Source organism: Orcinus orca, chromosome 6 (genome assembly GCF_937001465.1).
Source record: "Orcinus orca chromosome 6, mOrcOrc1.1, whole genome shotgun sequence".
NCBI classification, from domain to species: domain Eukaryota; kingdom Metazoa; phylum Chordata; class Mammalia; order Artiodactyla; family Delphinidae; genus Orcinus; species Orcinus orca.
In genome coordinates, this window is record NC_064564.1 from 86208982 (window position 1) to 86236354 (window position 27373).

Here is a 27373-nt window from a genome sequence, read left to right on the forward strand (position 1 = left end):
TGCAAAGCTGCAGGATACTAGATCAATTTACAGAATTTCAATGTATTTTACACACTAGCAACAAACAATTGGAAACAGAAATTTTAAAACTTACCACTTATCAGTAGTATCAAAAGATATAAAATACTTAGGGATAAATCTGAGGAAAGTTATAAAAGAACTGTACCCTGAAACTATAAAATATTGCTGAGAGAAATTAAAGAAAACCTAAAATAAGAAGTTGGAAGAATCAATATTGTTCAGATGTCAGTTCTCCCCAAATTGTGATCTATAATGCAGCACAATCTCAATCAAATTCCCAGCAGGGCTTTTTGGCAGAGATTCATATGTTGATTCTAATATTCATTACTAAAATGCACAGAGTCCATAATAGCTAAAATAACTTTTGAAAAAGAAGGACAAAACTGGAAGGCTCACGCTAGCTGAATGCAATACTTATAAACATATAGTAATAAAAATCATGATATTGGCATAAAAGCAAATAGATAAATGAGACAGAATAAAGAGAATAAGGAGTCTGAATAAAGAGACAAGTATATTGACAACTGATTTTTGACAAAGGTACAAAGGAAATGCTGTGGAGAAAAGGACACTTTTTAGCAAAGGCTAGAACAACTAGATATCCAAATTAAAAAAAAAAAGGCCCCAAAACCAAAACTGTGGATTTATATCTTATACTATATACAAAAATTAATTCAGTGCATCATAGACCTAAATGTAAAACCTAAAACTGTAATTCTTTTTTTTACATGGAGGCATAAGACAAAATCTTCATAACCTTGGGTTAGGCAAAAATTTCTTAAATATGTCACCAAAAGCACAATCCACAGAAGCAAATTTGATAAACTGGACTTGATCAAGTTAAAAACTTCTCTTCAAAAGATATTGTTATGAGAATAAAATATAAGCAACAGACTGAAAAAACGTATTTGCAATTCATATATCTGAAAAAGGACCTATATCCAGAATATAGAATGAACTCTCAAGACTCAATAATATGAAAATAAGAAATCCAGTTTAAAAATGGACAAGAGAGTTGAACAGATGCTTCATCAAAGAAGATTCAGGGATGGCAAATAAGAACATAAAGATGCTCATCATTAGTAATTGTCAAGGAAATGCAAATTAAAAACCACAATGAGATACCACTCATTGGTATTGGATATAATACCTTCTGGTTTGAATATAAAATATTACTACTATTTTGGAAAATAATTTGGCATTTCTTAAAAAGCTACCATCCAACCACCCTTCTCCTAGGTGTTTACCCAAGACAAATGAAAGCTTATGCGCATTCAAAGACTTCTACACAACTGTTCACAGCAGTATTATTTATCCATCAACAAGTAAATGCGTAAACAAAATATGGCACCTCCACACAATGGAGCATTATTCTGCAATAAAAAGGAATGAATTACTTCTACAAACAACATGTGCCTGTCTCAAAATGAATTTTAAAATAATTATGCTGAGTGAAAGAAGCCAGACAAAAGGGTATATATATTATATCTCATTTATAAAATTCTAGAAAATGCAAACTAATCTATAATGAGAGATAGCAGATCAGTGAGGATGGGGTTGGGAGGAAGGGATTTTGAAGATTATGAGGAAACCTTTGGGAATGATGAATATGCTCACTCTCCTGATTGTGGTGGTTTCACGTCTGTGTGTGCTCTGTGTGTGTGTGTGTGTGTGTGTGTGTATCTTAAACTATATCAAATTTATACTTTAAATATGTCCAGTTTATTGTATATCAGTTATATGTAATAAAGCTGTTTAAGTACATTTGAGCCTTAGTAAGATACACACACACACACACAAAGTTCCTGAGCCCTGTCCTAGGTCTACTGATTGTGTGGGGAGGAGGCCTAGGGTCGCAGTTTTGCAATTCTGATGCACACCCCAGTTTGAGAGCTGAGGCCCCATCATGTTGAAATTCCTTCCTGTGGCCTGTGAGGCTCCCCTCCTCTTCCTACTTCCCTTGAAAGCCTCACCTCTCCCACTCCCCATCTCATTCTCTGCCCTCCAGCCAGGCCAGCTGTCTGAGGTTCCCTGATGGGTACATGCTCTTATGACCTTGAGCTGTTGCAGACACTGTTCCCTACTTGGAATACCCCTGTGCTCTTCTTCAGTTGACTAATTCCTACTCGTGCTTCAAAACCCTACTCAGGAGGCACCTCCCCTGGGAAGCCTTCCTAGCCACCCACTCTCTGTCTGAGGCTCCCTCACATATGCTTTTTTCCTGGGGACCTCTCTGAACTTCCTTTTCTTGATCTGTAAAATGAACTTAAAAATAATACTTACCTTGGAGAATTCTTTTCAACTCAATGAGCTAACAGAAAAACTACTTAGTATACCTCTTGGTGTATATTAGAATTCAAGAAATGGTGGGCACTGTCGTTGTGGCTGTTACTGTTTTTTCTTGTCATTGTTGTCAGAGCCCTCGGACCGTGTGATATGTACCATTCAACACACTGGTGGCTGCGTTTGATCTTCCTCCCCTGGATGGTGACTTCCATGAGTGTGTCACAGACATTCAGTTAGTTGAGACCACAAGCATTTTTTGAGCACCCTCTGTGTGTCAGACCCTATCTCAGGTGCTGGGGACAAAGATTAGGAGGAAGGGAATGGACAGCAGAGGTGAAGGCAGCAGAGAGGTACCAGAGGAGAGTGTGAGGGGCACAGACTTCTGAATCATTGCTCTATCACATGTAGCTGTGTGACCATGGACAAGATATTTAACCTCTCTGTTCCTGTTTCTTCAGCTGTAAAGTGGGGGTAAAAGATAAGTTATCTTACTAGGTTGACGTATCATTTTATTTTACTTTAACAACACATACATAGTTTTGGTCAAATGAGTTGATATCTGTAAAACACTCAAAAAAAGGCACTGGGATTGGCAATTAGCAGGGCATCAGAGATGTGGAGAGAGCTATTTTAGAGGGGGCAGAAGCCCAAGTGTAGGGAGGGAGGAATGAGTGACCTGAAAGGGTGAGAAAGGGAAGTGGAGGCAACTCCTTAGAGTTGTTTGGATGGGAACGTGAGAAGAGGGGGTGGTGGTTCAGTGGGGAGGGTGTGAAAGGGTTGAGAGACCAAGTGTTATTAAGTTGAAGAGAAGCTTCCAGTAGGGTGCGAGTGACTCAGATACAGGAGACAGCAAGGAGGACAGAAGGACAGAGCTGGGGGGTGGGGCGCAGGGAAGGGGGGACTGCATGCATGTACAGTGGGAGGTGAGAAGTGGTCGTTAGTGCTTGCTGCCTTCTCCTCCGTTCTCCATTCTCTGCACAGCAAACTCAGCTGTGCAGGGGCAGATGGGTGGTGTATGGAGGGTGTTGGGGAGGGCTGGAGAGGTGTGAAATAGCTCTTGAGGGTGTGGGGGAGGGTTACAAAAGACTGACAGGCAGTGCTAAGCAGAGACCAGAATTTGGAAGGCTGCCAGTCTGTGGGGAGTGGGGGAAGGGAGACTGATTCACCTGCAGCTGCAGCCACTAAGGCGGAGGACGGAGAAGGTGGAGGGTAGCATTGCTTTAGGTTTGGGCTGGATCACTGGTAGGAGGGCCAGCTTGTCTCTGTTTGCCTGGGACTGTCCTGGTTTTAAAACTGAAAGTCCCATGTTCCAGAAACTCCCTCAGGGTGGTTGGTCACCCAACTGGGCAGAGTGGTGACAGCACGGGGATCCAAGGGCTACGAGGATGCTGGTTTCTGGAATCAGTGCCTGGATGGAGGCCTCTGCCTCTGGACGGGAGCGTGGCCTGTGCACTCAGGATATGGCAGTGCGGGGTTGGGAGGGAGGGTAAGGACCTAAAGGTGTTACTCACCTGTCTTCCCAGTGCCTGAATAGTGCCTGGCTCTCTACTGAGACTAAATACTTTTCCAGAGACTGCAAAAGCAGACATTCACATGCTACTTTAAATTTTTCCCAAGCCACACAGCTTCTGCATTAACTTAATATTCTTCAAAATCAGCTCCTTAGTAAAAATGTCTTAAAAGGAAACAATCTCTACCCTACATGGAGAAAAACAAAGAAACCTCTCTCAACACCACCAAACAAGTGTTGGATTCTTTTTTTCCCTAAATATTTATTTATTTATTTTGGTTGCGTCAGGTCTTAGTTGCAGGCACACGGGATCTTCATTGAGGCATGGGGGATCTTTTTGTTGCAGTGCGTAGGCTCTTTGTTGGGGCACTCGGGCTTCTCTCTAGTTGTGGCACGTGGCTTCCAGGGCACGTGGGCTCAGTAGTTTGTGGCACGGAGGCTCTCTAGTTGAGGTGTGCAAGCTCAGTAGCTGTGGCATATGGGCTTAGTTGTCCCGTGGCATGTGGGATCTTAGTTCCCCGTCCAGGGATCGAACCCCGGTCCCCTGCATTGGAAGGCAGATTCTTTACCACTGGACCACCAGGGAAGTGCTCAAGTGTTGGATTCTAACTGGATCTGCTGCCTGTCAAAGGATTTGAGTCTGAGAATGCTCCTTCTCTGATAACCTGGGAGGAGCACCAGCATCAGGGAGGCATTTAAGATGCGATGTGCCAGACAGATCTGCTCAGGGGGATGGAGACTCCACAGGGACTCAGCACTCCCAGGGGACTGAAATCTGTGACCCTTTACTACCTAAAATCATCTTGCCTTCCTCGTTTTGGAGAATGCTATGGTAAAGTATTGGGAATGTAGGTCCTCTTGGTATTCTCAACAACAGCTGTGCACTTAAATACTGAGATGTCACTTTGGTGGCATTTCCCTGAGAAGCCATGTATAGGCTCAGAGAATGTTACAGCTGAAAAGGTCCCAGAGGACTCAGCTGATCTGAACCCCCTATCCCACCCCTGCCTGCATTTTTTTTCAGGGTAGAAAGTGAAGCCCCAAGGAGACAAGGACTTAACCAAGGTCACCCAGTTGGAGCTGGGACTCACTGTTCCCCTGCCCTCCCAGCTCGGCTATCACACCAAGTTGGCTGCGTTTCCCAATCCTTCCCCACTTTGCCTTCAGAGGCAGAAATGCCTTCTTCATTTCTGACTTCTTGTCAGCTGTGATTAATGAGGAAGTCTGACGCATACACGATTTTCAGCTGTACCCAGTTTATGACAAACAGGTTAGACCATTTAAGTCAGAATCATGCTATTTAGCAAAGCTGGATTTAGAGCTGGCAGAAATTAAGAAAATTAATTTAAAGGTTAAAATAAAGGGGGTGACAATCATAGATTAACACCTGAAAAATCTCACTGCCTATACACATGCCTAATTGAGAAGTATGTGGAAGATTCCATCCGTGAAATTCAATTATCATGCAAGCTAGAGGAAGCAGCTTCCCTGGGGAAGAAACTAGGCAGTCCAAATCAAAACGACTCCACCTGTCTGTTTTCCTGTCAAAAGAGTGAGAAAACCTGCCTTGGTGACGGTGAAATATGGACGGTATGCATTAATAGTAATGAAAATTTCCAGGGGTCCCTTTCCGGAATGGGATTACCTCCCCAGCTCCTCCATCAGAGGTCAGCCCGGAAAAACCTCCAAGGCTCCACAAAGCCTCTGGATACGATACCAAGGACAGACGGACTCCTGACATCCTTTCCCCACAGCTTCCAGGCAAGACTGGATGGGGCTTGCAGACAAAAGGCGCTCTCAAGATCCCACACCCCTTCCACTGATTGGGGCCTTCCTAACCCAAGCAATCAGCAGAGAAAACTCTAGACAACTGTAATGATTACAAATGAGCCGATGGTAATTGACCCGCCTTTTAACTGCAGGGAGAGGGGGTGGGGTGGCAGATTCGTCAGCGCTTGCTTTGTCTTTCCGATGGCTGAGCTTCGCTGTGGAGCACGCTGCAACCCCTGATCTGCAGAAGAGCCGGACAGAATTCCTTTTAGGTTAACTGTTTTGGGTGGTCGGGCTACTGTGCTGGGAGGTTAACAGTGTGCAAAGTGCTTTTACATTCATCAACTCAGAAAATTCAACTCAGGAAACCCTGAGATAATGTCTCCCATTATATAGATGAAGAGACCAAGGTTAAGAGATTGGCCTCAGCTGCTTGAAAGATCGTGGTTGGATTCCAATCTCACGTATGTTTGGTGTTGCACTGGTTAATACAGAGGAAGGTGTAGTCTCAGTTTTTCAGGAGCTCCTGTTCTGGAGGGAAGGACTAGACACAAGACTGTGGAGATCATCGTTGAAGGTCAAATGTGATATGATCATCAGAGCTGGTGCTCAGGGAGAGGTCAAAGATGGAAGAGACTGCATGATGAAGAAAACACACCCAAGGACGGGGGTCAAGTCTGTCTTGATTACTGCTGCAGCTCCATAAATATGCTCGGCACAAAGCAGGTTTTGAAAATATTTTTTGAATAAATGAATGATTGATGGTGAAGGATGTGAAGAATTTGGGGGATTTGGAGGTGAGCAAGTGTGTTGGGAAATTATTGACCAGGAGAATGGCACATGTAAATCGTAGGATATCAAAATTGCAATAATATTGGGTTTGCTGAATCCATGCTGAGTACGGACAGGCTCTGGCTAATAACAATGTGGTTTTGCTAATCTATTGAAATCATTTTGCAGCATTATCTTATGGAGGGTGACAGACAGGTCTGGTTCACGTGCATTCCTCTTCTCTCAAAGTCATCAGGAGCATCGCTTCAAGGAGCACCTGTACCTCTTCCAGTGACTTAGAGCTTCCAAGTTAGTTTTTCTCACCAGGAATGATTTTGAATTCTAGTCCCAGATTAGAGCAGGAATAAGGGGAGAAGAGAAAACTCAGTGGGAAGGGAAAAGTTCTGTGTTTAATTGGAGACTTGTGTAATTTTCAGTGCAATGAAAATCCATGAAGACGGCTCTTTATGCTGACTGTCTTTTGAGTCCTCAGGAACACTTATGAAGGGAATGTCTAGTGTCAGGGCAGACTCTCTGGTGCTACCCAGGAGGAGTTCGCTGAGCTGGAGGGGATGGAGAACGTGATCTCCAACCTGAACCGTGATCTTCACGTTTGTCTGAGACAAGAGGGCCCAAGGGGCTCCGGGTCAACATGAGAATCAACAACTTCCTAGAAGTGTGAGGCAGTGAAGAAAATCTGCCTTCCCTGACTATAGGATTCTCATTTCAACCTCTAACTGATAAATAACAGTGGGTTTGTCAAGCCCTGATCAGGAGGGCTTTGTGGGAAAAGTCTGATGGTTCTGCTCCATTGCAGTTCCCTTCCATTCCAGTCTCTGACCCCCACGGAATGCACCATCTCCTTTGCCCTTGGGCATCTGGTTAGGTTCAGTCTAGGGAGGCAGCACAGGAAATGGGAGGGTGGAAGATAGGAGAGGTCAGGTATTTCTTCCCCGCTCCCGTCCTGCTCTGGCATCATGTCTGTGGCAGGGTGTGAGTCCCTCCGAGACTGCTGTGAGCAGGCGGCTGCTCCTCTGTAGCTTCAGCTCTCATGAGAGTCTGAGAACACCATTTCTTCCCTGTACCCCTCCAGGCCTCGGTGTGGAATGACTCCCTTTGTGACAAGTCTCTGGGTGCTTCACCATCCTGCTCACATCCCTGCACATGGTCCCTTTGCCAAAGTCTCTTCAGTGAATGGATTCATATTTCTTGCTAAGATCCTGACTGAGAGGAGATTTCAGGCTGGAGATAAGGGTTCCTGCCTTGTTCACCTCTGGACTCCTCTGGTTTGATTGCAGAGCTTGGCTTTAGCACTCTCAGTAAATAGCTACAGAAGTCTTTATCCTCCAGGAACCTACACGGTTTGAGAGAATCCCTGTCCCCTGCCTTCTCCCTCATCTCAGCATGTGAGGATGGCCTTCCTGCTGGGCTTCTTCATCGCAGGGAGGCTGGGCACATCAGGATAGGAAATGCTCACACCTCTAGGGCCTGGTGGCTTAAGGTCTGGTCTGCTGGTCCAAGTGTGCAGTGCCTCTGTGTTTCACCCCCCAGAGCCCAGCCTTGGGGGTCCCTAGGAATGACAAGTATATCATGTGGCTCACGCGGGGCAGGTGAGGAAAACCACGTGGTCAGTGAGGAGAAAGGCCTCGTCCTACCTTCAAGCTTATCATGTCCAAGTGGAACCTGGTTTCCAGGAGAAGAAATAGCTGACTTTTAGGATTGGATAGACCTGAGTTTGAATCCTAGATCCTCTTCTTACACACTGGGTGGCCATGGGCAAATCACATCATTGCTGAGTCCCTTTCCTCATATGTAAAATGAGAGTGATAATAGCCTCCATGCTCCAAGGTGACCACTAGGATTGCACGTGGTATAGATGGGAAGGGCTGGGATATAGGGTGGTCCTGTGACCCACACCTGCTCACCCTCAGGTCCTCCCCACTCGAGTACAGTGCTCCTGAAGAAAGGAATTTCCCCATTTCCATCTTTCTATATCTCCTGCAAAATGACCTTCATAATACTGTGTCCCAAACGCAGCCTTTTACGTTAATATCGACTCAAACCCCCAACCCCCAATTCTGAGGAGGATCCAGTGCTCCCCGAGATTTCTCTAAATTCTGAAGGGAATTCGTTTCCCATGGTCACCTTTGGCTCTGAGTTAGTCCCATTTCTGGATCATCCTTTTATCTCTCCCATGTTGTTTCTTTCCTATACTGTTAATGAGATATTCAGCCCTTTCCACAATTTTGGCAAAACCAGACTTCCCCAAAAGAGAAAAAAGCTTGCACTTTGCCAATGCAGGCTCTGGGCTTCCTCTCCCCAGTCCATCTCCTTTCCTTTCCCCTTCCTCCTGATTGTCCTGGGAGCTCCAAATTCTCACTGTTGTGCTGAGCTCCACAATCTGGTGCAGGCCACCGTCCTGCCCGAATCTCTCGAGTGTACCCAGGAGAACAGAAGGGTCTTTCATCTTATGCTCGTCTCCCCTTTGAACAGCGTCCATGTACATAGGACTATTATCCATCCGTGACATAACCAGGGCAGGGCACTGCGAGATCTTAAAGCTCTGCCACCGGTAAGACCCCCCTGTCGTCTCTTTCTTCCACCTGAATGCTTTCTCAGGGGGTCTTTCCAGAGGTGGAAGGGGAGCTGCCCTCTCCAAGCTCCCAGTCCTGGATTGGAGCCCTAGCGCTGGAGATGTTGGGATGTTCTAGGCACGAAACACTCCTCTGAAAGCCCGCCTGGAGAATCGTTAGCATAGGCAAGGCAGGGCTGAAGGTAGGCTACTGTAAGAACGTGTGGTAGGGGGTGGCAAGGGCGGGACAGCCCTGGGAGCCAGTCCACAGGCATCGCCCATCACACGTACCACAGTGTAGCTGGGACTGCGTGGAGTCAGGTGTCCTTCAAGCGCGTGACTGGGTGGGTGACCCTCTCTGCCTCACTCTCCTCACTGTCAGGTGACGGTGTGGGGCTGGGCAAACTGGAGCCCCAGCCCAGTGCCCTGAGCCTGGCGAGCTGGCCGGAACACAGACGTCCTGGCATGGGGGCCCGTGCACACACGCTGTCACGCAGAGCCTGCGTTTTCTCTTGATCACACTTTCTCTCACCTTGTCCTTGTGTCACTGGATAGGATCCCATCTGTCACACTGAGCCATCTGCTTCCTCTCCTGCCATCTCTGCTGTCCAACTCTAAGTAAATTAAAAAAACAAAGAGGTAGGAAGCCACTGACAGCCACATTTATCCTCATTTCTGTACCTGGCAATGGGAACTGAAGGGCCAGCTTTGTGGGTCTGAATTAAAGATTAGTTCCGGCTGGTGAGGAGGGAGCAGCTCCATGGCTGTGACATCCTGACCCGGGTTGACACCACAGGTGGCAATGAATGTGGGCTGGGGCTGAGGAGGAAGGTATTGAGGCCAGCATGAAGAGCAGTGGCAGGATACCAGCTTCAGAGTTGGGCAAAACTGGGGTCCAGTCTGGTTTGCTGCTCAGGACTGGGGGCTTGGAGAGGCACCTCCCATTCCAGCTCTGCCTTATAAATGACTGACCTCACAGAGTGCTCCGGAGACTAAGTGAGGATCCTATGGATTGATAGCAGGTGTGTGCTGGTGCTCCATAGAGAGCAAGTATTTCTGGTGACTTGGGGTAGGCAAGGAAGAGGATGGGGTAGACGGGGAGCCCTTTGGTTAGGGAAGGGCATTAGGGAGGAGTTGGTGACCCGGGGCTCCTCTGTGGGCCTCAGTCTCCACATCTCTAAAATGGGACTAGGATGGTGGGGCCAAACCCTATGGAAAGTTTAGAAGAAGCAAGAGAAATGGGACAAAGCTGGAGGACATGTAGGCCAGAGGAGCAGGAGACCTGGCTTAGGTGCCACTGTTGTGGCTTCTGATGGGATGGCTCTGTGGCAGGTTGTGTTACTGTTTCCCTTGTTTTCTGCCCTCCTTGTGAGATCATAATTGCCCCACCTCACTGACATCTGATTTGGACACGTGACTTGCTTTGGCCACTGAGAGTAAAGGGAAGGGCCATATGCCAGTTCTGAGTAGCCGCTTTAAGAGCTGTCAGATGTTTCTGTTACTGCTCTTCCCCTTCTTCCACAGGACCAGAATAAGTTGTTCTCATCTGGTCTGGGTCTTGAAATGAAGATGGAGTGGAAAAGAGCTAGAGCTGACCCACAGTAGATATGGATGTGAGCCAGAAATAAATGTTTGTTGTGTGTTATTGACATTTCAGGGCTGTTGGCAAAAGCTGACTGATTCTGGCCCTTTCAAATCCAAGCTGGTCCCGACCCGCATCTTGGAAAAGGGATGCAGCCTGCTCCTACCTGGGTTCCTGCAATCTCTGGTTTTTGCCAAATGAGGTGCCATCTATCACTCTCTCTGGGTCTCAGTAATTTGCCTGCGAAGTGATTGGGTTGTGGACAATTGGGAGTCAACAGGGAGGGGGAGGGTGTAGGGCCACACAACTGTGTCATCCCATCCCCAGAGGACCCTCACAGTGTAGGCAGATATGCGGCAAAAATAATAGCGTTGGTCATTGTGTCCTCCTTGTGCTCTCAGCTGCATAGCTTTCCTAATCTCACAGAGCACACCACCGCAATTTCCAGAGCCCAGGATGCAGGCCACACTCTTCTCACGCCAGGTTCCCACAATTAGAGAGAGGCCTCCATGGTTCATTCCAAGGACGTAAGCTTAGACCTCCCTGCACATCAAGGTCTAAGTCCTTCCTGACCCGACCCAACAGAAGTCATGATTGGGGAATGGTCAGGTTTTGAGTCATGAAAGTGCGCTGGGCAGGCAGATAGTTTAACTCAGCTTCAGAATGGAAGCCTTGACATTTAGAAAGAGGGGATAGTTAATGGCATCATGAATCCTCTTTCTACTGTCCTGAGATATTTAATTCTGGCCCCAAATGTGACTCTTTTATTCTGTAAGACTAGAACCCTGTAGGTAGCCAAGTCTTTTTGGAGTGGACACCAAATGTTGGGAAGTGTCCTGGCTTCTGAACATCCTGCCTATGTTTGGGCCTGACTCACTATAGAAGCAGAAAAGCTGGACACTCACTTCCCAGGCCTGCCTTGTAGTAGGCCACGGACACTCAGACCCACCTGCTCCAGTGACACAAAGAGGCAGTGGAGGCTCCACCCTGGTGCAGCAGCAGCACCCAGCCTCCAGGGGCCATGGCGGCAGTGGGGTGGGTGGTGGCATCCAGTGCCCAGTGAGCTGTGGCTAGCAGGACTTGGGGCCAGTAGTAGTGTCCTTGATATCCTGGCTCTGTAGTGGAATTTTGGCTGTGGTCCTGGCCTCTGTCCATTTTCTAATCCCGACTCTGCATCTGTCCCAGCCACACTGTGAGTTGCTCACTATGCTTTCACTACATTTCCTTTCTGCTTATTATCAGCTAGAGTCTGTTTCTTTTGCTTGCTAATAGGAGCCCTGACACTTACATCACTCTCCTGAGAAGGCAGGCCATCATCTTATCCCAGACGAAGCAGGTTATCTGTCAGGGGATACTTTCCAGGCATGCATGGTTCTATCTTAAGGAGCATTCTGGGAAATAAATCCAGTTATATTTCCAGGAATATTTTAGTGCCCTTATAAATTACCATCCAGACTGCTGATTCATCCCTTATTCTGGTTCCGAGCATGGCTGGCCCCATTCTCAGGTGGTAGGCATGTTGGGGTATAACATAAATGTGGTTTGTAGTGGTTCCGGTCACACATAAGAGCCAGCTCCCATCTGGGCATGGACAGAAGGGGGCATCTGTCATAGCTTCATAGCTATCAGTCCCAGAGGACCCCTTAAGATGGTCTAGTTAGGTAGTTTTCAAAGTGGTGCTGGCAAACCAACTGTATCAGGATCACTGGAGAAGCCTGTTGAAGATACATGTTCTAGTGTCCCACTTACTGAACCAGTGAGGCCTGGACACCTGCATTCTGATGCTCTAATCCAACTCCCTGACCCCACTACAGGTGGGGAAGGAAGAAGCCAGGTCTCCTGACCGTCAGGTGCTCAGTAGCCCCTCTGAGGCCCTTGAAGTAGATCCAACCCCTCCTAGGCAGGAAAGCATGATCCAGGTTGGCTGTCGGCAAGACCAACCTGGTGGGGAGGGGATGCAGCTTCTGGAAGAAAACTGTGATGAGTATGGAATTTATAATCTGGCTATTTCAGCAAATATTTGTGTAGTTTGCTGAAAGGTACACTTTCAGATCAGTTCTGCACTGCGTCTTTTTCAATTTATTATTCTAAGCTTGCAAAATTGAGTTTATCACTGATGTAAAAATAATAGGCTCAGAAATCATTCATTACTTTACTTTCCACCCTCAGGAATCAGCCCAATTTTTGAAAAAGTCAGGAAAGTCCAGAATGACCCCAGGTTTCCTAAGTAAGCGACTGGTGGATGAATTGGGAACTCAGTAGAGGGACAGATTTGGGGGATGCAGGACATGTTGATTTTGTGGTGCATGTGGAATCATCATAGTAATATTGGTGGGCAGAGGCCAAACAGATCTGGAGCTTAGGAGAGAGGTCTGGTTTGAAAGCAAAAAGTTAAAACTTTCAGCACAGGTGAGATGGTTCAGAGACATTGTTTTCTGTGATAAAAGAGACCAGGCCTCCTCAGCCCCTTTGTCTGTCAACAGAAGATGGGGGTGTCGTAGGGAAGGAAGGGTGAATGGCGAGAGGCTGGGACCAAATGGTTTATAAATTTAATCTAGCACCAACATTCTGCTGCTCTGGGCCAAAAACATTTGTGAATTCAATTCAACTCAGCTCAACTCAGTTCAACAGACCCAGTCACTGTGCTAAGCATGATGCAGTCCATCCACTGTTTATTGAACACCTAGTATATTTTAGGTCCTGGGGCTCATCAGTGAACCTGAGACAGTCTTCATCCTGAGTGAACTTCCACTTGTCATATTTGGCAGTGGGTCAGGGTGTGATGTTTAATTAACCATGTCAGGACTGAAGTCCAGAGGGAGGAGACAACATTCCCAGGGTCACAGAGCAAAGTGGTGAGAGAGGCCCAACAAAGGGTTCCTGATCTCCAGCCTAGTGTTGGGGAATTCTCTGAAGCACGGCACAGCCAGGAAAAGGAGGTAGGATATGAATGGTCAGTGTGAAAATATGATTAGTATTTGATTATTTGCACAAAGGATTAAATAACTAGGTTGGCTCTGGAGTCCCACTGGGGACAGCAACAGGGTTTTTGGGCTCACTGCAGTAAATAGGGTATCTTGAGCTGGATGAGCGGATGAGAGAATCTCAGGAGTCAGGGATCATCGCATTCAATCTGCTACTATTTAAACAGTCCTGCACATCCCCAATAATGAGGAGCTGACTACTATCCAAGGTAGCTCATCTCTTATTTGGGTAGCTCTGACTATTGGAATTTGTTTTTCTACAGTGAAGCAAGAGCACTCCTGCTGGGGTTCAAATCCATTGATTTGTCTTAGCTTAGCTCCTGAGTACCCCAGATCATGTCTGCTCCCTTTGTTCTGTGACAGCCCCTCAGAGACTTGGAAGTGACCATGTCTCATTGAGCCTGTCTTCTCCAGGTTAAGTGTCCCAGATCCCTCAACACTGGGTCTTCTTCGCATCCTGTCCTCTAACCCCTCATACATTATGATTCTCCATTGTCCCCCTCCCAGAGCTGAGCACAGCACTCCAGAAGTGTGGGATGGACATATCCTGTGATGAATGTGTTCTTTTAATGCTTATTGCAGGACTAGGAGCTGCCTGTGTATTAGCCTGAGACAAACGACCTTGTGACCCAGTGTCCATCACCAATGACTCCTTGCTTCCACTTAAGGACATAGGCACCTCCTGATTCTTCTGTGTATGTGGAGGAGGGGTGGGACAGGAAGGGCCCAATGAAAGTGGTTTCAACCCTGTGCAAGAGAAAACTGGAGATTACAGAAGGTGGTCTATAAATTCACAGCATTCATTAATGACTGGGCCAGCAAATAGGTTTCATTCCCTTGTTACTTAAAGTGTGGCCCATGGACCAGGAGTATCAGCATCACCTGGTAGCTTTCTGGGAAATGCAGAATAGCATGCCTCACCCTAAACCTACCGAATTAGAAGCTGTGTTTTAACAAGATCCCCAGGTGACCCATGTGCCCTTTATTTGCCTTTTATGAACCTTCAGAGTCATGTTGCTTGGCTTAGCCTCCAGGGCGTGTGGATCACACCAGGATGACCTTCCTAAAACTCCAATCTGGCCGTGTCACTCTACATTCTTTCAGAGGATCCCTGTTGCTTTCAGGATAAAGTCTAATCTCTCAGGCATCACGATCTGGTTGTACCAGTCTCTAAGGGGTATTTCTCTACTCAGATCTGAATGCCCAGTCATACCAAATGACCCCAGAAAAAGGCTAGACCATTTCACACCTCTATGTCTTTTTACATGTTGTTCTCTCCCCGCTGGAATTCCACCCCTAGACTTTCTCCCCTGAGAAATTCCTCCTCAGCCTTCATTTTAGCTTCGATATCACTTCCTCCAGATGCTGCCTGATTTGTGCCTGCATCAGATCTAGCCCTTCCATCTAATAAACACGTAACAGAGACACACTGTGCTGTCATCACTGACTCACAAGTGTCTTCCTCATCAGGTTGTGTATTCCTTGGACCAGAGTCTGGTTTATCTGAGGGCCTAGCACACAGTAGGCACTCAATAAGTGCTAAATTGCTGAAGCAGTTAACAAAGGCCCTGGTGTCCACAGGAGAGCCCAACTGGAGGGAAGGCTTATTCAGGAAGGTTATTCCTCGTAGTACCTGTCTCCCTGCTCCCAGGTGGGGGCCCTCTCTGCCCATGAAGAGTCCTCGGAGAATCAGCCCATCATCATCCCAACACTACTAAGTTACACAGCAGCCAGTGCCACTACCAAGAAATGCCACTGTCCTCAGAGAGTTTCCTGGATCCTAGGCCTTTTACAATTCATCCCATTTTCCCAAGCCCACTGTGGGTTGGGCTCGACTCCCAGAAAGCCAAGATGGAGCAGATCTATTCCTTGTCTTGGAGAGTTCACATTCTGGTCAGGAGTCAGGCCCAAATGACTTGTAAACAGTGCTCTGGAGATTTGGGGAAGAGAGGTCCCCACTGGGGAGGATGTCACTAGGTAGGATCAGGGCAGGGCCAAAAACAAAAGCAATATTGTAGCAGATTCAATAAAGACTTTAAAAGTGGTCCACATCAAAAAAATCTTTAAAAAAAAAAAAAGAAAAGGGAGATGGGGGCTTGCCTCAACCCCAGTTTGACCATATAAAAACCAATTGGTCAAATAAATATGGATTTTAAATTACTCAGGATTTATAGTGGGTCAAATCTAGTGATCATTTCTAGAGAAAACAAGATATGGGGGGAGTAAACATTAAAATAATCATAAACATTTTGTTTTCATGAAAGTGAGATGCATGTCTTAGCCTAGGTTCCCCTAAAAGGCAGAGACTGAGACGTGAAGGTGGTTCATTTAGGGAAACTGGCGCCAGGGAACTGGGAAAAGTGAAACAGGAAGGAAGCTCCCCGTTATGTAGCTGGCATCTGCTGTGAGCACCTGGGCTCCATCTGGCTGGGACCCTGAGGAGCCATGAGGAATGCACCCCATTGGGCAGAAGAAGGGAGCATTTCTCTACTGGTGTCCATCCCCCATTGGTCAAGGGTTGTTGCTCTCTGAGGAGTTAACCCTCTTGTACTTCAAAGTTTGCACATTTGTCAGAATGTCCTCTGTGACCACATCAGAAAAGTCCCAGAGCAGAAAACAGGAGATATGCGGGTAGCTGAGGTGACGTGCTCTCAGGTGACACTTACACACAGCTGGTTGCCTCAAAAGCATCTGGAGTAAAAAAGTGACTGAGAGGATGTGAGGTGGGGCATGAGAGGTATCTGATACAATGTGTAATACTTAAGAACAAATAATTTTAGTCTAGCTCTAATTATTGTGAATAAAAGCTCAAATTTTCTATTTTACTTAGAACATTTAATTTTGGTTTAATGAACACATGGTACACAAATCTTAAGTGTACAGCTCAATGAATTCCAAGTATTCTTTTATATTCTGCAATTGATTTATTTTACAAAAAAATGACTTTGTTATAATTATTATTTTTATGAAGTAAATAGCATACCTATTTAAAACTGTACTTGGGAGATGGGTGGCTTGTTCTAATTTGCATCAAGGTGCCGTATGGACTAGCAGTGAGGCCTCCGAGCAACAGTGCTGTGTGTCCTAGCAGAGTAGGGAGGGACACTGCTTCACCTAGTGGGTAAGGTTTGGAAAATTGTAGCCAAACTGACTTTTTGTAATTGAATGTTTTTGAAGCGTCAACTAGGAGAATTCGCCATTTTAAAGGTCCTTACAATAATAAGGGAACCCCTTTAAATCAGGGGAGCCTGTGTGCTTAGCTTTTGGAATATTGAAATTCCTTCCCTCCCTCCTGGACCTCCTTGAAGGTGTTCCTACTAGAGAACACTTGGAATTGCAGGGCTGGGACTAAAACCAAAGCATGTACCAGAGCAGGGCTTCTCAACGGAGGGATGATTGATATTTGGGGCCAGAAATCCTTTGCTGGGGCAGCGGGGGGAGGTCTGTCCTGTGCGCTGCAGGAAGCTTAGTGGCATTCCTGGCCTCTACTCACTAGATGCCAGGAGCAGTCTGCTTGCCCCTTCACCCCGTGTGACAACCAAAAATGTCTCCAGACATTGCCAAATGTCCCTGGGGGGCAAGATAGCCCCCATTTGAAAACCACTGCTTTAGAGGGTGAAGAATCCATTTGCACAGCTAATTATTTCTCTCCAATACTTCTTTCCATAAGCTCCCATTTTCTACACTTTTCTTTAAAAAACAAACAAACAAACCAGATGGTATACTATTTCTCCAGTCAAAGGATTTAGTGAAAATCATAACTCAGGGGCCTGCAAGATGATGTGGCCAGGCCAGTGTCTGAGGATGCCCAGTTTCTGGATGTTGGAGCTGGGCAGTGAAGATCTGGAAGGGGAGTCAGGAGATTCAGTACTAACCAGTTTATACTGAAGGAATGGCAGGCGGGTGGGGAGGGTGTGTTGGGGGGGGGATGGGGAGAAGGCCTGAGGAGCCCAGCATGTGTCTACGTAAGGGGGGCCATGACGTGAGAGCTCATGGAGCCCTCCAAGAAGCTGCCACTTCTGACTGCGACCATGGCTACTGCTGTGATATCCTGAGAAAAATGGCTTCTGCTTTACTTCTGCCTTCCAAGAGTTCCTCTCTTTGACATATTTTAATCCTACAAACCCTACAGGAAAGGAGATTCTGGGAAATGTAGTTTCCAGTCTGATAACAGGAGCAGTGGTTGCTAGAAGATCCAGAAGAGCCCGCTGTCAACTTGGCATCCATACACATTGCTTTCACTAAGACTGACTTCTGAATAAAAACAGTAACGACAGCACACTCCACCTGAAATGATGCATCTCTCCTCGGTACAGCTGAAGACAAGCTCACTGGCCCCTCCTCCTGCCAAAAGAGGAAACACAAAGTCTCATAGGAAACTTTATCCATCTCTGGATGATGTTTACTCATCTAGCTGGATCATCCTCCCCCCTTTTATACCCTGTAACTTAATATGGAGATATGGGATTAAACACTATTAATGCACTTCATATTAGCTAGAAGAGAATGGGTGAGGGGAAAACAGAAAAAGAAGTAGTTAACAGATACAAATATACTCATATCAAAGCAAGGAAACAAGAAAGCAAGTAGTTCCCATTTTGGCAACTGGTCATGTGGTTGTAGCTGGAATTTGACTTCTTTCTTTTACTACCCATTCCTTAATCTTTTTTGCTCTTAGCAAGCATTTTGACTAGTTATGGTTCCTTGTCTGGTGGAATAACTCAACCCTTCATTCCTGAGGAGTCTACGTCATTAGACTATGCTGATGTTTTCCATGCACTTTTACCACAGAACATGAGAGTATTAGAAAACATCCAGAAAATTTCCTGGGTCCCAGCAAGACTTCTCTTTATCCCTGTCTTAGTCTGTTTGGGCTACTATAACAAATAACCAAGACTGTTATATATAAGCAAAAAACATCTATTTCTCACAGTTCTGGAGGCTGGGAAGTCAAAGATCATGGTGTCAGCAGATTTAGTGTCTGGTAAGGACTTGCTTCCTCATTAGTGGCTGTCTTTTCATTGTAACCTTACATGGTGGAAGGGTCCAGGGAGATCTTTGAGGTCTCTTTTATAAGAGCACTAATTCCATTCATGAGGGCTTCACCCTCATGACCTAATTACCTTCCGAAGGTCCCACCTCCAGATACCAGCACCTTGGGTGATGAATTTCAACATATGAATTTTGGGGGGACACAAACATTTAATCTATAGTAGGCCCCATTGTGTAGTAGCAACTTAATTTCCCCTTGGTAATCAGGTCTAATCATTCCAGTAATACAGAATGGACCGTTGTTGCATCCCTTGAAGGAAGTAGTCTTCCTCTGGGAACCAAGACTTCTATGCCAAAGTCATGGGGATAGAAGCAGAAATGTTGCTGGTGTATCATTAAGGGTAACAGTGATGTGAACCACTTGTATTTCCCCTTATTGATCCTCGGACCTCTGCATCCTGGCTGTGGGAGACACAGTATCATACATGGGTTACTGAGTAAGAGCATATGCCCCATTACCCCAGACTGCAACATCTCATCACCCAGCTGGTGCCTAACAGACCTACTGTTTCAGAGTGATGGAAAACACGGTCAGATCAGCAAATTCTGGGAACTTGAACCCAAGGATTATTTCAGAGCAGTCACCAAAGCTTTATGTTTTCTTACTCAGACCTTGAGTTGGGAACTTAAAGCCTGAACTCATCACTTTCTTTTTTCAAATTCTTCAGCACAATTAGAAATAGCCAACTAATCCCACAGTCCTTATAATCTTTACTTCCACTGTAAATGTTCTATTGCAAAGCTAGTTGGTCACTTGACTTTCTTTCCACAGATACCTGACTTCAGATAGGTAATAATTTAAGAAAACGTTTTGTCACTTTATGCCATGGATTACCATGATGTAATAATGGTGTTGTTAATTCTAATATTAGTGAGAGCATTTCACACTCTCATCCTTAAGGCTCTGTTTCTCGAACCACTAGTGATTTCAGTCAGGAAAACAGAGCCATTACAAGTATTATAAGAATAAGGGGTTTAACATAGGAGGCAGGGCTTATGCAAATCTGAGCGTAGCCATCCGAGTGAGGTTCTAGAAGGGGAAAGTTGAAGGGTTTGAGAAGCAACTGCTAACCACTTCCACCTGAATTACAGGTGGCAAAGGTGGTACAGGTAGCACAGGCGGGAAAACCTGAGAAGCTGCATGCATCTGGCCCCCAAAGTGGGTCTGTGGGATGAGAGCTCACTGGGAGGTCTGCAAAGCCAGTGCGTCTGTTGAAACTGCCATGCCTGGTGACTCTGCCGTCATGTCTGACTGCCATGGCTTCCCAATAACAACGGCTTCCTGTTGGCATCTCACTTCCAAATTTTGTACAGGTTGCTCTCATTGGCAAGCTCCATCCTGGAACATTCAGGAAACAGCATACTGGGAAGTGAAGTTCCAGCGTGTAAAAGGAGTGATGGTGCCAAGTTGACAGCAAAGACAATCCAGCACAATATCCAACAATGGGGGATTGGTTAACTGAATTATAGTATAGTTATATCATAAAATCTACACAGCCTGTGTTGGTCAGCTTTCAACCAGAGAAACAGAGCCAGTAGGAGATATATGTATTCAAAGATTTGTTGGCTTACATAGCTGGGTGCTCTGGTTAGGTGAGTCTGTAGGGCAGCCCATCAGGAAGGGCACAAGCTGAAGCTGCTGTCCACAGACACAGTTTCTTCCTCAGTGAAGCCTCAGTTGTGCTCTTCAGGTTTCCAGCTGGCTGACTCAGGCCCTCCCACATTATCTAGGATAATCTCCCTTACAGTTAATTAGGGACTTTAATCACAGCTACAAAATACCTTCATGGCAATACCTAGATGAGTGTGTGACTGAATAACTGGGGACCATAGCCTAACCAAGTTGACCTATCAAGCTGACCATCCCACAAAATGAAGGAGATTGTATAACATGACAATTCATGCTGCTCTAGAACATTTAATGATATAGAAAAGTGTTCATGAAATGTTAAGTTAAAAAAGGCAGGTTATAAAACAATATATAGAGTATTCTATTTGTGTGAAACTGTCTATTTAAGCATAAAGAAAATATGCTAAAATAGCACATGAGATGGTTCAGAGTGGTAATTACCGGGCTCTGAGAGACTGGGTGATGAAAATTTTCTCCTTTTTGCTATGTGTATTTCCTAGATTATTTACAATGAATAAATGATACTTTATAATAAGAAAAAAATTTGAACATTCTCTTTTAGACACCTTAGGAAACCTTGCTAATTAAATACCAGTAGGTTTCTCCCAAGGAGTGGGGGTGGGGAGGGAGGGGATTTCTCTCCCCTCCCACTCGCTCAGTCTTTCCTTCCCTATCTACTTACAGACACCAAAGGTACTTGCAAAATAGGAAGCTCTCAAGTCTTAGCATGAAAATGCTTCCCTCTCATTCCTCTCTTTAACAAGTATGAGTGGATGTGGCGGGTGAGATGTCAAAAGTAAGCATTTAATTTAGTATACACGGTGGAGAGAACCTTTAATATAGTATTAATTCCTTGTGCAAGTTAGCAAGGCTTAATAACCATGTGAGCCATTGGGAATCCTGGTGTGACTCAAAATGACATCTGCATTAATGGTCTAATTAATAATGTATATGTTAATAAGAATCTCATTAAAGCCAGGGTACAATTATCAATGTAGGATGCAATTCCTTAGCATCTGTGGGCCAGTGTAGTGCTCTGGTGATTCCAGTTGCAGTTACCAATGATAAATGACCTTTTAAGTCTCATTAATTGATTAAGGAGGCAGCAATTAGTGTAAAAACTTAACTGCTTTAGAAGTACAAAAACCACTGGCAAGACAGTGATGATTACAAATCAGGAGGAACTGGGCCAGCTCATCATAGGCAGTGGGGGATGCAGAGTGAGCAGTAAAAGACAGCACGCAGGTTCACCAAGCCTACTCATCCATGTCTCCCTTAACTGCACCCCCAGTCTGGGCATTTGTGCTGTTACTAGTAGTTTAATAAGAATTATATCAACACTAATTAATATTATGGAAAAATTATTTTTCAAAGCCAGCACCTTAAAGTTAATGGACTTCTTTGGTCCATTTTCCTCTTTAATTTAGTTTATCTTTTCGCAAATCTTACTGAAATTATTTCAGTCAGGGACATTGTTTCACCATGAAGACTTGTTTTATCACTCAGTTTTCTTTCTTTTTCTTTTTTTAAAATTGACTCATGATAGCATCTGCCACTGTAGCTTTTCTTTTCTTGACCACTATTTTGACCAAGCCCAAGTTTCTTGGGTCATATTTAGCAAATCAACATCAAGATGATTTGGTGCTTTGGTCAATTTTTAGTCAATGAAATTTCTACCACGTGGAGTTTTAGCCTTTGTCAATTGTATTTTATGCTGATTATTGCCACCAGTCATCCTGGCTGTACGTTGGGTAAATGAGAGCTAATTTTTATTTCTAAGCTAACCCATGAAAAAAAATGTGAGCAGGTTTATGAACCAGAGGCAGACATTAGGGGAGAGGGAGGAGGAAGGAAAGTGGGGAAGGACCCAGAAGGGAGGATAGATCCAGAGGGGGAGAGACAAGAGAGGTGGAGACAGACAGCAAGAGGTGGTAGCAGCTCTAGCTTATTGGCCACTCTGCTTTTGACTTTTCATCAGAGTCAAAACATCTGCTTCTCTGTTTACGTAATTCCATGGTTTCTGAGCCCCTGCTCTGAGGTGGATCCTGGGCCATGGGGAGTGGAGCTAAGTAGTGTAGGTGGTCTGCTCTCCAGGATCCCCAGTCAAGGGAGCCAGGCATGGAGGCTGAGAGCTAAGCTATAGAGGTGGTGATCCAGGGCAAAGGAGCCGCCCAGATGCATCTCTGCTCCCCCAGCAGCTGGCACAGGGCCTGGCCAGGGAACATGCCCATAAATGAAGGAAGCTGTTTATCTATTAACATGTGTTGACATAGTACTATGTCCCAGGTACTATGTTAGCATCTGAGGGTACAGCTGCAGAGCAAGCAGTGCAATGGGAGAATGAGAAGGAAGGGGCTGAGAGGAAACAGGCATGTTGAGCATATAAACTCAGGTTTTTTAAAAAGTAGGCAGGAATTTAGTAAGTAATTTTTAAGATTGAAGCCAGTGATGCTAAACTGAGGGCTTGTTTGGAGAGGGGGCAACACCTGGCACAGGTGAGCAGCATGCCTGGTGGGGGTGATGTTTGTGATAGTTTCTTCTTTCTCAGCTCTTGGGTCTATGTGCCCAAAGCTGTTACCCCATCCTGCCTCCTGGTTTCCTCTCCTGGGAGGCCCAGGAAGGACTCAGGAAACTTGGATTCTGGTCCTGCCTCTGAATGCTATCCTCCGGGCTATGCAGTTTCCCCATTTGTAGCTCCACTCTGTCCAGTGCCCCTCATGGGGCCACCAGTCCTTGCCATCAGGAAGTGCCAGCTGGACCCTGCTTAGAATCTGGGGCTCTACCCACTGGTCCTTGACCCCTGGAAACCAGGTCTTGCCTTCTCAGGGGTGGTTCCAGACAATTGAGACAGCCCCTGGGCCAGAACCCACTGGGGCTCAAAATCTTGGGCATTCAGTGAGGGATTTCCGGTCCTCCATCACCTGATCCAAATTTTCTTAAATTCTCCTTCCTGCACTCACCATCTTATACCTACCTGTCTTGCTGAGATGATTTTCCCTGAGGCTGTATCAGTGTGGGGCTGGGCTCCTTCTGCTGAAGATAAAACCAGGTTCCTGGAGTCTTCAGAACTGTCTGGGCTCTGTTGAAAGGCTGACCTGTTCATATCAAATTGAGGCTAACTGACAGAAACCTAACATTTATTAGCCACTTGCCATGTGCCAGACTCTGTGTTGGATTTTTAAGTGTCATAATCTCAACTACCCAATTGCATTTATCATTCACATCTTGCTGATGAAGATACTGAGACCCAAAGGGTCTTAGTGGCCTGTTCAAGGTCCTGCAGGTACTAATTATCTCAGCCCTGCTTTTTGCTGCCCCAGGAGTTGTCTCAGGGTCTGTCCAGTGGCCAGATCTCCACCGGCCGAGAAGCATTTGGGGGTTTGCAGGACCTCACCAAGTCATCACTTCCAGGGGAAGCAGGGGCAGGTGGGCTAATGGGCTTCAGGTGGTAGCTCCTGGCTTTGCCCTTTCCCTGATGGAGTCCCCAGAGAGAGAGAGAGAGACTGGCAGAAATCAGTCCCTGTGGCCCCCAGATCATGTTAGCCAGGGACACTGTAAATCCCCTTGACTGCCACACAGCATCTTATTATCTTAGAAAGGAAAGACCCTAGGTGATGATTTGGTTCTGTCCCTTACTGTTCAGAGGGGAAGGCACCTGCCCAAAGTCATATCAGGGCAGGGCTGGGGTCCCACCTACACCTCCCCACGGCACCAGCCAGCAGCCTTGTTCTGTCTCCTTTTCTCCGTGGCTCAAAGATCAACAGAGGCACAGCCCAGAGAGCTTACAAAGGCTTTTCTTCCTTTCTTTCCCTTCCTTTAACTCTCCCTTTAAGAGTCACTTTCTGCTTTCCTCTTGATAAGAATTTCACAGCAATTCACACACCCTGAAGGGTGAATGCATAGCAGATTGCTAAAGCCAGGCTGTAATTACCCATCCTTCTGTTCCAAGTGAGGAATTCACTTGCACTGGGTGAATGCTGCTGGGTCTGTCAGCCGTGCTCTTGTTTCCTGAGCGCTCGCTCTGGACTGGCTCTTTGGGGACCCTGCATTGGAGGGCACAGAAATGAATCAAAGAGTGCTGTCCCCAGGAGTTCCCAGTGCAGCAGGCGATGGGAGATGGCCACAGATAGCTAGGAACAGAGAGAGCATGGCAGGTATCCAAGGTACAGACCCATAAAACCCTGCAGACTCCGGTGGGATTTGGATGATGCAGGGGGCAGGGGTGGGGCTTGGTCCAGCTTCAGGTATGGAAGCTGCAGGAGCAGAGATGTGGAAGTGGGAGTTGAAGAATGGGGTCTGGCTGTGTAAGAAGGCACGTTGTGGGAGATGAGGTTGGAAACGTGATTCGGTCTGACCATAAGCCCTAAACACCTGCGACGTTGGCCTTGCCCAGAGGTTATAAAATGGCTGCCCTATAACAGATTGAGGCCTCTGATGAGTTTTTGTGGCCCCCACAGTGTTTTTGTTTTGTTTTTATTTTTAATATTTCGAGTTAGTGACCAACCTTTAAAAACCAGAAGATTTCATATGAGAAATGGATTTCCAGCTCTTTGGAAACACTCAAAGAACTGGCAACCCTGGGCCTGCATTTTTGCCTGGTGACACAACTAGTGTGTATTTGGGGAATGTGTGTTTTCTATGCCTCCGTCAGATCTTCTGGGGGGTCCGTGACACCTCCAAAAGTCAGAACCACAGTTTAAGAAGAATGGAAGAATATTGAATAACATGGAAGCTGTTTACAAAATAATAAGCAGAAAAAAGGTAAAAAGGAATGTTAACTATACAATGACATTTTGGAAAAATGTATATATATTCTTAGGAAATATTGGTTATCTCTAGGAAATGTGATTAAATGTGACTTTTATTTTCTTTGCTTATCTCCATTTTTTACAAGGAATATTTATAGCACGAAAATGATTTCAAAAATTTTTTTATTGGAGTATAATTGCTTTACAATGTTGTGTTAGTTTCTGCTGTACAGAGAAGTGAATCAGCTATGTGTATACATATATCCCCTCCCTCTTGGACCTCCCTCCCCCCGTCCCACCCAGCTAGATCTTCACAGAGCACCAAGCTGAGCTCCCTGTGCTATACAGCAGGTTTCCACTAGCTATCTATTTTACACATGGTAGTATAAGAAAATGATTTTTAAAATCAGTTTTTAAAGTAAATCTGAGCTGGTTGACAGTGTTTAAAGTCTTTCGAAATTCGTCAGCCACAAGTAGAAAAAAACTGGAACTCTTTAGTCTGCTGACCTGGGCTCTATACTCAGCCTCAGGAAAGTCTTCTGTGCATCTTTGTCTGGACATTTGAGACCCTCTGCACAGTCTGGGCATTTGGTGTTACATGTCTCTTCCTCCTCCACCCTCTCTCTTTCCTGCTAAGCCCCTACTCATCCTTCCTGGGTGAGTTAAATGCCACCACTTCATTAAGCCTTTATCCATCCCACTCTGACAGGGCCACCTGCCTCTTCTTCCCCATAGGGTTGTTTGTGAAGTATGTGTCTGACTCTGCCACTGGACTCTGGGCTTCTAGAGGGCAGAGACCATGGCGTCTTCATTTGTTGGCTTGTTCATTGGGACTTGTGTGCAGTATGCGATCAGAAAAATGCTTGTTGAAGTCAATTGACTGGAAATGAAGAGAGAAAAATGAGGGGTTCAGTTAAAAAACATGGATTCAAATCCCTGCCCTGCCTCATAATGCCTGTGTGATTGACCAAAGACAAGTCCTTAACCCATCTGTCTACTTGTTCATCTGTAAATTGGGCACACAGACCAGCTCTGATGACTAAATGGAAGGATGTGTGTGCAAGTGCTATGGAAAAGTACTAATGAATGATAAATTACTGCTATTGTGCATTGCCATTCCTTTAAGGCAGCTCTTCCTGAATGTTCTGTATTGTATGGTCTGACTTACTCAAAGTCACATGGAAAGTCAGTGGTGGAGCTAAGACTAAAATCCAAATCCTTCTCTATTTATGGGCTGTTAACTGTCCTGTTACAGCAAGTATTAAAAGAAACTATAAAATGAAGTCAGAAGCTGTTGTTGTCTTCTCTGTGCAGGTGTTGTGGTTTCATTTGCTGCTGGAGGATAATAGGGGCATGGTTCTCACCCTGACCCAGCTGCTCCAGCCATTGCCATGTTGCAGCCACCATCTGTCCTGCCCAACTTAGAAGCAGACGTGAAATGCCTGGTTTAGACTCTCCTTGCTCTTCTCTTTGAGCCTTCAGTATCCCTGTCGGATGCTGAGGTGAGGGCTGGAGTGGAATGGGGAGGGAGGCCATTTTGCTTGGTGCCTACAGTGGGATGGGCAGTTAGGACTCTGTCCAGAGATAGAGGAAAGTGAACTGTCACTGGGCACACTAGGTCAGGCCTGCAGATTGGCCAACCCACAGAGGCCAACGGCAGAAAAGATGCTGGGCTGTGGGAAACATGCTCCTAAGGCTTGTGCAAGACATGGATGTTAGGTCCCATCACCCAAGCCCTTGAAAAGATGTGCTAAGTATGAGCAGAGGGTCATACAAAGTTGGCACATTTTGGAGTATAAATTCTGCACCAGGTTAGGCAGTGCATACCCAGGGCAGTGGAAAGAGGCCTTGCGCAGGAGGTCGGGACCCCTCAGTTCTGAAGCTCCAGCTTTGTGAACTTGGGTGAACCACCCAGCCCTCCTTTTCCTTTATCAGATAAGAGATTCCTTCATTGTACAAATATTTATTGAGCACCTATGATGTGTGGAGGAAACCTCAGTAAACAAAACAGACAATATGCCTGATCTCAAGCAGTTCATATTCCAGTGTTATGGCCATATTCCTCGTGGTATAGTTTGAAGTCAGGGAGCCTGATTCCTCCAACTCCATTTTTCTTTCTCAAGATTACTTTGGCTATTTGGGGTCTTTTGTGTCTCCATACAAATTTTAAGATTTTTTGTTCTAGTTCTGTAAAAAATGCCATTGGTAATTTGATAGGGATTGCATTGAATCTGTAGATTGCTTTGGGTAGTATAGTCATTTTCACAATATTGATTCTTCCAATCCAAAAACATGGTATATCTCTCCATCTGTTTATGTCATCTTTGATTTCTTTCATCAATGTCTTATAGTTTTCTGGCTACAGGTCTTTTACCTCCTAAGGTAGGTTTGTTCCTAGGTATTTTATTCTTTTTGTTGCAGTGGTGAATGGGATTGTTTCCTTAATT